This window comes from Argiope bruennichi, chromosome 7 (genome assembly GCF_947563725.1).
Source record: "Argiope bruennichi chromosome 7, qqArgBrue1.1, whole genome shotgun sequence".
Classification (NCBI taxonomy): Eukaryota; Metazoa; Arthropoda; class Arachnida; order Araneae; family Araneidae; genus Argiope; species Argiope bruennichi.
Genome location: NC_079157.1, coordinates 17,330,229 through 17,341,008, shown reverse-complemented (window position 1 = coordinate 17,341,008; position 10,780 = coordinate 17,330,229). Strand labels below are relative to the sequence as shown.

The 10,780-nt window shown below is 32.5% G+C and overlaps 1 protein-coding gene across 2 annotated transcripts in view; it reads right to left on the bottom strand.

The window, feature by feature from the left end:
• Positions 1 to 6,437: 6,437 nt before the first annotated feature.
• The window catches only part of LOC129975316 (zinc finger protein Xfin-like), a 55,318-nt gene continuing 50,975 nt past the window's right edge, over positions 6,438 to 10,780 (bottom strand). For both annotated transcript variants that reach the window (XR_008785033.1, XR_008785034.1), the window contains one exon: positions 6,438 to 7,223. The gene's annotated coding sequence lies outside the window, so the exon portion shown is untranslated. The remainder of the gene's footprint in view (positions 7,224 to 10,780) is intronic.

The window sequence follows — 10,780 nt, the reverse complement described above, 5'->3', positions numbered from 1 at the left end:
ATGCAACACGTTTTCTCTGTGAGGAAATATGAAAGTGCGTCTATAGGTTCATACGAAATAAAAATGTGTGCAGTACAGCATTTTATAAACCAGTAAGTTTAAAGCCACTTTTACTAATGCATATATGAAAACTCTGCATGTTTGTAGTGTATGCAAGAAAAATTTTTCTCGCCGAAGAAATTGCCAAAATACTTACTGACGCGTAATGCTGAGTAATAGTATTAATGCACATTCTACACTTGAGGTATTTTTTCCCCCTCTTTAGGAGTTAAGTTGCATTTACTGACACATAACAAAGTGAAATCTTAAAGAACAGAAAAGAAAGTGAAATATTATGGACAAGATCCATATGCGTATGGATCTTGTCCATAATATTTAATTCAGTGACGGCGTAAAAAAAAATTACATTTTTATTTAAAGGAAACATTAAGAAGAAGTTTTTAGCTAGTTAATGGAATACACATACAAACATATATATATATAAATCTCGGAAAAAAGAAAATACAATTAGCTCGTGCATCGCAGGATTAATTTCCTTGATTGAGAACGCAGCCTGAATTGCGACGCCTTTTTGATGAAAGCAAGATCATCACAGTACTCCCATAAACTCTGCGAGTACTTCCCCTTCCCCCCGTGTTAGTACAGCAGTTGCTGGTATTAGAGGTATCTTTCCCTCGTTACTTCTAATTCCAGTGGTTCTAATTGACGGCCGTATCTGGTCCCATAACGTGATATAGTAGAATTCGAAGAGAACTCGGGAGTTAACGAAGAATGCTCAGGTACTGACTGCTCAGAAGATGGAATTGCAGCTGATGATGGCGATATGATGGGTGCGGATGACTGATGAGGGTTTTCGAAGAACGCATGCTTCACACGATCAATGGGGATCGTAGATCCTTTGCCGTTCATCACTATTGTGAAGGTTTTATCAGTACGTCTGTCTATACAGTAAGGGCCATCATGCGGTACTTGCAGGGGTTTCTTAATGGCGTCGTGGCGCAAGACTAAAGCTGGATGTTTGAAGACAGTTTTTTAATTATCATTAGATGCAGCTGACGCAGGCTTGAATTGCCCCATCGAAATTCGTAAATTTTGTAAAAATCCATGAGGTTCAACGTTAAGTGAAATGGTCGCTGAAGTTCCGCGGATAGTTTCAAGAAAAAGTTACACCAATTCTGCTGATGTGGGCACCGCAGATCTTTCTTAAATGCCGTTCTGTGTCCGAGTAAAACTAGTGGAATGGATTCTGTCCATTTCGCGAGTGCCTGAGATCTGAAATTTTGTTTTAAAGAACGATCAAATCGCTCTATTTATTATTTATCGTAATTATTTGCAACGGTACTCGAAATAGAAGTAAAATTTAAAAAAGAAATCTATTTGCATATATTAAAAAAAATTTATTTATATGACATTTTTTTGAAGATTTTCTATAGACATTGATGACGAGTTTAATGAAGCATGCATAACACCGTTTCATGCCCCTGCAACTATACCCTACTGATTATTATTTAAACAGTGTAATGAGCATGAAATTGCAGAGACGTCAAAAGACCCTCCTGTTCTATTCATCGCTGTGTCTTATCATCTAGATTGACGAGAGCGAGGAACTGGTTGAAATTGAAATGGTAAATGGCTTTGGCTTATTACAGGAACTATCAAACAGAAACTAAAAACTTATGCTAATCTGCATAAACAGACTTACTGTTTGTTTATGATTACTAAATTCAGAAAAAATAAACTAATAAAATTATTAACAAAAAATAAAAAAGGCTGCTAAAAATGAGGACGAAAAAAAAAAAAAAAAAAAAAACAGGAAAAAAAATTCAGATACAAATAAATGCTGTGTTCTCACACGAAAATAAGAGAAAATCAAAATATATGTGTATAATAATACTCTTCGAAATAATGTTCTTTAAATATGAATAGATCTTGATTTTCTTCGAGATGACGAATGATTCTCGGTATTTTCATTCTGGATCTTTGGGAAGAAGCAACGCTACGAAACCAAATTTGTTCTAATTCAGACCTTAAATTGGTCATGTGAAAAAAGGAAGTCTGTTGCGTAGTGGATAGGAGTGGCATTAAGATTTCCGCAAGGGCAGAAGGCATTTGAGATCAAATTAAAAGGGCGAAGTTGGAGGGGAACGGCCCATGGAATGTAGAGAAAAGAACATCTCCCCTTTTCAGTTACTTGGTTGAAGAGATACTTTGGGGAGAATATTGAATGTAGATCACCCCGTATTTCCGTCTTCGGAATGCGTTTGCCCCTCTTTCATCAATTCCTGCTTGAAGAACGGTGTTAGGTAGGATTTGGTACCTTGTATCTTAGTGCGACAATGTTTTATTCCGCGGCTTCCTTCGTCAGTCTGTCGGCTTCATCATTTCTCACATACCCAACGTGCGTTATAATACGGGAAAGTTTGATTTGCCTGTGATGGATTAAATTTTTTCAAATGGCCCTCGTAGCTGGATTTTGGTTTTGGTTCTAGCTGCCGCTTGCACTGCGGCTTGGTTGTCAACTAATAGTGTGAAGCGTTATGAAATAAGCATACAAATAAATCAAAATTATGCGTTTGTGAAGTGTTTTGTTTATCTTTTTCTATTGACGTAGATTTAAGATGTCATTTATTGACTTTCTCAGTTTGCACTTGGCCAGGCTTTTTTTAAATTTTTTTTAATTAGTTTTAGTTTTAATGACATCCCTTTTAAAACAACACTAAGGCTATTTTGGGACGGACCTCTTAATTTTGGACCGTGAGCAGATGACGAGGACAGCGCCTGAGCTGGCACGTCCTCTACGAACGTCCATACCAGACCAGCGGCAGTGGCCCAGAAGGATTTAACGTACATCACATCCCCTTACACGACGGTTCTTCGTTGGAATCAGTTTTCGAAGCTGAAACCCTCCGATTCCAAAGCCGAGATCTTACCACCTAGCCACCGTGGCCCAAACTTGACCTGGCAATTTAGACCAATTTTTATTAAAACGCACCAAAGAAAAAAACGTAGACACAAATTTACTAAACATTCACTTGCACATTAAAAAGAGAAATAATATTTTTCAGATTTAAATAATAAAGTATTTCCTTTGCACATCTGAAGGCGTTTTTACTAATGCTTGCCTACAACTTTAACGTATTTTGTGAAGCTTCGCCTCAGCAACCCATTTCAGGAAGCAACACTAAATGTAAAAAGTAAACTAAACGAATATGATTTTTTTGTTGAATTATTTTCTCCGAAAAAAATTGATAGAGATATTTATTGGCAAATTTAAAGGAGAATCATTGTGAACGTGACATCGTTTAAAGAATTTTCCGTGAAAAAAATGATTGCATATTTACTGACATATACGAAAGAAAAACCGTCGAATGTGCCATTTTTAGCTAAATTTTTTCCCTAAAGAATGATTTGATAAAAATGTGCTCTTTTTAAAAATGATTTTATCTGTTAATGTTTTTCTATATTGATTTCTTTATTTTTTGAAATTTGTTTCCCTTATGTTTGTATTTAAAAAACTAAAATAATTACTAAAAAAATTATTTTTATTCTACTTTTGCATTGTTACCAATCATGAATATTGATCGCAATTGTCGCCAATCTTGAATATTGGCACCATTCCACATCGCTATGATTCGGTAGGTCTTTGTTTTTTCCCCGTTGATGAAAACGTACTGAATTTTTAATTTTCTGGAATTCGAAATTTTATGCATCAAAAACGTATTTTGAACTGAAAACAACGTCTTCATTTTGTACTTCGAAAAATCGTAAACGAATTTGGTTCTTTTTCGAGTTTCTTTTTATAATTATTATTATTAAAATGAAAAACTTTCAAAGATTTTTTCCTTCCGTGTGTCTTTTTAGTTGGAATTTAAAATAAAAATTTCTGAATGAATATAATCAGTATATACGTTGATATAATCATAAGACAAATTTGAAGAGCGAATTGCTTATTATTTTTTTTTTTTTTCATCCATTGCAAAACGGTTCTTTAAACTAAATATTTGCAGTAACAGAAGTGTTTTAAATATGGAATTTTTTAGTTAGTTAGTTTTGATTTAAATCTAATATTCCCTGTTTAATCTTCATACAGGGTAGTTATAATTTAAGTAATCCTATTCTCAGAACCCGTTCTACCCATCGGATTTTGATGAAACTTGGTATACACATTATATAAACAATGAGAAAAAGATATCTGTAATATTAAAAAAAAAATAGCTCAAAGTTTGACTACCAGAGGGCACTTTTTAAAAATTCCTTTTACAATTTAATGAAATCTATAAAGAGATTTGCAGACAGAGCTCGAAAATCATTCTGCGTGCCTTTGTCATTGTCAATCATGCCCTTACAGAAGAAAGATTGAGTTTTACTGGTAAAACTGTTTTATCAGAACGGCAGCAATAGCTTAGCTGCACTGCTTGAATATCGTCGTTTAAATTAATCGCGAAAAGGGCCCATGTCGAAGAATTGTTTAATGAAGATAATTATGAAATTTGAGGAGATAGGAGACTTGGGTGTATTGACAAGGACGGGGTGGAAAACGGTTGTGAATGAAACTATCGAAGTAGCAGAACAGTTAAAAGAGCCTGCCGTTTCAGCTAGTCTTTATCAAGTATTCGTAAGTTCGAAAAATTCTGCTATCATTTTAAACTGGTATTCGTATAAGATTCACGGTGAGTAAAAGCTGCCACCAAACGCTCTATGAATTTGCTTGCCGATTTTTGGCGAGAATGGAAGTTAAAGACGTGTGGCGTTGGCAAATTCTATGGTCAGATGAGGCGCAATTTTCTTTTGATGGAGCTGCGAATTGTCAAAATTACCACATATGGGGTGCTTCACCTCCTAATGACCTGCACCAACAACTGATTACGTTACTGCATGGTGTGGGTTTAAGGATAATTTTATCCTTGGACCATTTTTTTTTAAAACTAACTCCTCAAGGTCCTAAAACGTGCTCTGTCATGAGTGCACGATGCATTGAACCATTGCTGCTAAGAGGAATGTTAGTAGACTACTGTCCCCATGCAAGATGGAGCAACTCTCCACATTGAGTGGAATGTCAAAGAGCTGCTTCGGGCTAACTTTGGCGAAAATCATCTAATATCTAGAGCTTTTCTGGACACTTGTCCTCCACACTCACCTGACTTAAACCACTGCGAGGACTACTAAAAGGCCATGTTTATGGTGGAGGAATTAGGACTTCTCCTGAATTAAAATCCAGCATTACAGGCCATGTTGCTGCAATTCCTCGAAGGATTCTTCGCGCTACCATTGAAACCATTATCACGCGCTTTCGACTCTTAATTGATATCAATGGAGCACATGCTGGGTGCATTCTGTATTTGGATAAATTTTAATTACTCTGACAGATTGTTTGTCCTTCTTTAGGAGCTACGATTCCTCCTAGAGGTCAAAATTTGAACTACCTTTTTTTATTTTTATTTCAGAGGCAAATTTTGCAAATTTATCAATTAAATATTTCAAATTGCTAACACCTGAAAATGAACCTTTTGACTTGAATAAATGTTTACTACAGGTTTATACAATGACGGAATTGGTAATTAAATTGGCATATACAAATCAATTAAACTAAATTCTAATTAATTACATCGTCATGATCCGCTCACTTAATTACACATATTGAAACAACAATATTTAGTAGCGATCATAATTTTATCCAAACACCTATCACCGATTTCTTCCATTTATTTAAGTTTTCAGAGTAGATAAAGTTAAATATATCTTAAACAACTCACTCTATATTAACCATTAATTACTTTCTACAACTAAACTCAAATAGTAATCAAAATTCAATTCAAATAGATTTCATTAGATATTTCGAAATTTATATAATAAATCATATTTAGAGTAAATAAATTTAATTACATCATAATCAATCTCATTCAGATAATCAATTAGATATAACTCAATACCATCAAACACAACGAATTATCATTCATCGTAGGCATAATCATCATAGGCATAGTAATCATAATTCATCGCAAGAACATTTCACAAAATTTTATTTTCCAAATTTATTTTCAAATACAATTAATTGTTAATAAAATTTAAATTTAATATTAACAGTTTAATTATAATTGCCGAGATGAACATAACCACATTAAAGTGTAGCTGAATCTCAAAATTCCAATGTTTGTAAACAGAAAAGTTACAACATTTATAGTGGCAACAGTTTAATCCTCAAACTAAACAGAAAGTTACAAAATTTCTAGTGGCAACATCGGAACATCTTTCATCTTGGAATTTAGAAACGAAAGCAATTGCATTGCATATGAAATACAAAGACTTTTTTGAAACACATGCTTCACTCAAAATTAGTTTTTTTTCCCCTTAAAATAACAAAATATGAATTTACAAAATAATCAAAGCATAAATTCACAATACTATTAATTCAATACTATTATTCCTGTTAAGAGAACACATGAACATACCAATGTCAGAAACGAAAGTAATTGCATTGCATACGAAGTACAAAATTTTAAAACACTTGATTCATTCAAAATGAGATTTTTCCTTAAAATAACAAATTATAAAATAATGAAAGCAGCATAAATTCACAACATTACTAATTCATTTCCTGTTAAGAGATCACATGAACATACCAATGTCAGAAACGAAAGTAATTGCATTGCATACGAAGTACAAAATTTTAAAGCATTTGATTAATTCAAAATTAGATTTTTCCTTAAAATAACAATTTATGAACTTATAAAATAATCAAAGCATAAATTTACAATTCTAGCAATTCATTTCCTGTTAAGAGAATACACGATCATACAGAAAACAAACTAAGAAACTTATCTGAGAGATGCGGGATGTATCTGATATTATAGACTCCATAAGAGGCAGTATACCTATTTTCAAATTGATCAGGTTGAATTCTTTCCGTAAAGGTACAGACGACCGTCTTTTTACCTAAAACAAAGTTGAGCCATGCGTGCAATTCACAAGCTGCATGGTCCCGCTTACAGGGCGCCAATTTATAGGTATTAGTCAAGTAATAATTTAAGAGAAATTTTAATTAACTAACTAAAAAAATTATATTCCTTACGTTAAACATGGGTTCCTCACATGCAAGCAAGTGAACCACATACAGACTGAAGAAAAACTCCGCAAATACTCTATTTCCGGTGTCAGGGTGGCTTGAATGTTCGTTTAAGGCAGAGATCTGTCAACCCATCCGGTGACGCATCACAGTTCTGGTGCTACAAAGAATAATTTATCGAAAGTAGTTGGAGAGTAAATATAATAAAGCTACAACAGTTTTTACGGATTTTATAAATTAATTTTATGATTTTCAGATGTCACATTTTTATATTTTTTTACCTAAACTGTTTATTATTTAAAAAAAAATCACAATTTATAACTTAATTTGATTTGATACATGAGCTTACAAAGCAGGCATTTCGGTAGGTACAAAGAATACCTTTTCTAATGATTTTTTTTTCATTCGTTTACAATATTAGGGTATCCTTTATTATAATTTTACCTTAAATCAACATGAATATTGTTCGAAGACCATCCGCGTTTTTGCGCATGCGTCAGGATGCGTTTATTCAGTCAAAAGGGCGGGTGAAAGGACCGATGAAAGAAGGAGATATTTACATTTAACAATTAGGTGAACTCAGATTATACGTAAATAATTATAACATGATGCTTCACTATGGTTAACAAATATGGACATTAATATGTAGTTCACATTACATTCAGAATTTTAATGTTATCAGATGCATTTTTATAGAGTTTTGTTGCCTTTTATTTCAAATACAGAAGCAAATCATCAAATATTTAGATTGTTTATTTAAATGCTCAGTATAGAAAAATAAGATTCGCAACACAGGTAAAATATAAATAATAACAGTGAAAGTAAATTTTAAATACTCTTGGCATTTGCCAAATTGCATTTTAACATTATAACTTTAATTTAAAAATAAATTTAGGATAGCACCAAACGAAACACTTATTCACTATATATCTGTCATTAATAGTGACAATATTAAATGCTATTAATAAATTTGATACACTCCTTGTAATATACTATGTAATACTATAGTCCTATACTAGCTATCTTTAAAGATTTATTTCGGACATATATTTAATAATAAAAAAATATATGCATTATTTCGGTGTTCTTTATTATATAATGTGAATTGTAATCAAAAAATTTTGGAAAAAAAAAAAGATAGGTACATGCTACAAATTCGATCCTATATGGGGGAAGTCTCAAAACATCATGTCCTTGTTCTTTTAGAATTTCGCCAATGAAATATTTTTTTCGTCACTTGTATTTGCAGCAATCAGTTTGAGTAACTGAACTTTTCGCATTTTTTTTTATCATATGGGATTTGCTTTTTTTGCAACCAGACACACATTTTATCCTTTTTTGAACTTTTTGTGGGTACGGGATCCATCACTTTTGTGTGATAAGTTGCATTATCCATAACTAATACCGAATTCCTTGGAATATTAGGTAACAGCTTCTCAACTATCCATTTTTTATGATTATCATAGTTCATCTGCCCGTGATAATCCAGTTGCAGATCCAGCTTTAAATATTAATCCGGCATTTGGAAAGAAACCAGATTCTGATCCAGCATGAACTAAAATCAGACAATGACCTGAGATATCTTTGATGGCAGCGCCAATTTTTTCATCTCTCCAACATTTTTCGAAGAAAAGATAGCTGTCCAACCACGTTTCATCTATATAAATAATGTTAATTTTTACTTCTTGGAATTTTATCATTTCCCTAAGAAAACGAAATCTCCAAGCTACAATGTGCGATCTTATGATTAAGATCTGTCTTTGGTTTGTACTGAAAACCGCAATATGAAGGTATTTCCATAGAGTTCCTCTTTTCGGTGGAAAATTTATCCTTTCTGTTATGAGCGCCTTTGGCTAAAAACTAGATTTAATTTTAAGCATACTAGAGCTGTAACTTACTTTCAGAACTCTAAAGTCAGAATTAATTGCGTGCGAAACCAATATACTGTTTTTGTGTATGGCAACTATACAAAGCAAGCAACTATATATATCAGGTAAATAGAATTGTACATAAGTGAGAATAAAATGGAATCAGATTAACAACGAGTGAATTATTTTACATTACGAACCCACATCTTTGAATCTTACTAGAGGAGAAATGACTGAATGAAATGAAATTCAGATAGAGTCTCAACATTGTGGTGACCCGGACGTGATCGCTAAAAATACGGTACGTCTGTTTTTATTTGCAATAAGAATTAAGTAGCGGAATAAAAATGGAGATGTTCGTTAAGAAGCGAATACCTACCTATTAGATCTAACTTTACGAAAACATATAATGTTCTGATTGAAAGATTAAAGATCGTTAAACCTCAGGAAAAAGAAATTAAACCACTTTTCGGCAATTTGGAACGAATTTATTCGGATTTGGCCAAATTAGATAATGAAATATGTAGTTTTCTTCAGAAAAATCCGGATACCGAAAAGTATAAGGATGAATATATGAAAATCGAGAAATACAGCTAGGGATTGCAATACCGGACCAAAATTTCAATACCGGTATTCGGTATTTTTTAGATCTTAATACCGGGATTCCGGTTTTAATACCGGTATTAGAAATTTTAGAAAAAGAAAGAAAACAAGGTGTTTCTTTGTTTTATTTGCCAGTTTTATAAGAGAGTGTAATATCACAAAAAATAATATGGAACTTATAAATTATAACAGTATATAAAGAATCACAAAAAAGTAAAGGAACAACTTATTTATTTAAATCACAAAAAAAGTGTAAATATCACTATTCAGTCTGTGATACTATTACAAATTTTTGAAATGTGATCTTAAAAACCATAATGCATCAGTTGTACTGTCATTAAAGCTGAAAAGTAATTTTGTGTAAAAATTACCAGGTGTCGAAACCACTCTTTCGGCATCTACGTCTACGTTCTTCAGATAGTGATTTGTGCTGTTTTTTCATGATTGCAACATGAAATTTATTGTTGCATTAGCTGTTAATAAATTAAAATCTCTCCCACATAATGCCTCTATAGTCAGTTTTATTGGAAGTAGAGCTGATATAGTTCTGGATATTAAGACGAATTCACTGTCTGAAAAAATTAATTTGCAAGTTTAAGTCGATTATTGCTTTTTGGATTGGGTTTCTAAATTTCAAAAACCGTTCCATCATTAGGAGTGAACTGTTCCAACGTGTCTTAGAATATATTATTAACATATATTATGTTTTATTTTCAGTCAGTATATATTTTTTAATATGGAGTTTTTTGTAGAGGAAAGTTTAAATATCTTAACAATTTTTCGATCTTTATAAATTATAGGAAGCAATTCTTGATGGGTTAATATTTCATCCTCATTAGCAATATCTTCTTCCACAATTACATTGTCATTATCTTCATTGTCAATATCACTCTAACTCTTACTCTATTCAATGTCGGAATCCGAAGTTTCTATATCCACAATATTTGGAATCTTCTGTACTTTATTTTTTTGGTATAATACATCTATTACCCCTAATTGAAATCCATGAGCATAGCACAATTGCTGATTTGCACCAATCAACTTACCAGATTTTTTCATAACTGTTGCTCCATTAGTCGTTATAGATACAATATCTTCTTTCAGGGATAATCCATGTTTCGCTAAATAAGATTTAAGCAATTAATTAAGCCATTAATTAGCTAATTAATTTCGCCAGTTTGGGAGACAAAAAAGCAAAAACGTATACTATTTTGCTATGTTTGCGATCCCTGAAGACATAGTGGAG